Here is a 1,295-nt window from a genome sequence, read left to right on the forward strand (position 1 = left end):
ACTGGCGAGGGAAGAAAGGGATCGTGTTGCCCATGGGGAGCCAGTGCTCAGAAGCCATAAACCACCCCGTGACAGCGGCGTGGCCGGCCAGGGCCCTGGAGGGTCATTTGCGCTCCGCTTAATGGCCGAGATGATGAGGCAGGCGCTGTTTGAGAAGCCCTGGAGGGCCACTGCCGAGGTTCGAAATCTGTCGCAGGACTTGAACGGAGGAGCCGCCTCGGTCCTCTTCTTGGGGGGCTCCTGATCCCCGTCCTTGCTTTTCTCCTGCTCCTTCTTGTTTTGCTACCTTGGTTCGTGAACAGCCCTGGTGCTTCGAACACACACGTCGAATTCTAACTTGGGGGCGCCCGGGAGTGACAGTCACTGCATTTCCCAATCTTTTTTATTGTCTTTGGAACAATAGTCTGCTGTGTTCCAAAGCACACAGGCTCATCTCCGACGGAGCAAAGCTAAGGAATGAGGGGCTGGGAAGGGGTGGGCAGAAGCCCAGGCGGCAGCGGACGCAGGCCCGCGGCAAGGCCCTTCTGGAGGCCCCCACAGGGAATTCGGGATCCTCCGTGTCTCCACCAGCCCTGCCAGGCCCCACGACTCCTCTCCCCGAGTCCCATCCTCAGGCCATAACGGCCATTGAAACCGGGAGCCAAGACCTGTCCTCTTGCCTTGCGCTGGGGCAGGAAGTAGAAGGTCTTAGCCACCGTGTAATCTCAGATTCCCCAAAGCCACTGCTCTTATTTGGTCTGATCCGTGAGTGCCCTCACCCACACCCCTTCCCGGCACTAGAGACAGAATTAATGGCAAAAGGGAGGATTATGTGAACTACCCACTGGCACAAGGAAGGAAAGACCTGGCATCTCTTGGCAGGCTGTGAACGCCCTTTAATTAAATAATACACTTGGAACCAGAGAAGGGCGCATAAGTGGAGAAGCAGGCGGCTCGGTCACCCATTCATGGGCCCGCCTCTGCCAGGGGACGGCCGAGCCGCTCATGCCAAATCACACCAGCTCACGGGCACTCAGGACGGAGGCTGCCCAGGCCACATTGCAGTTGGGTTCCAGCTCCTTTCGTGTTGAGAGAGAGAGAAACAGACAGAGACAGGGGCAGTGACACGCCGACGGCACAGGGTAACAGCTATAATTCCATCAAAGGACTCTGGTGACACTGGAAACCACCAGACACCGCCGGAGCGGTTTGTCACCAGAGTCCCAGTGGAATTGATTCAGAGGCATTGTTGCAGATTTTTCCAACATGAGGCCAAAATAAAGAGGCTGGGTGTGTGTTCAAACCCCGCCACCACC

Source organism: Condylura cristata, unplaced genomic scaffold, assembly GCF_000260355.1.
Source record: "Condylura cristata isolate star-nosed mole 26May11 unplaced genomic scaffold, ConCri1.0 scaffold00008, whole genome shotgun sequence".
Lineage (NCBI taxonomy): Eukaryota > Metazoa > Chordata > Mammalia > Eulipotyphla > Talpidae > Condylura > Condylura cristata.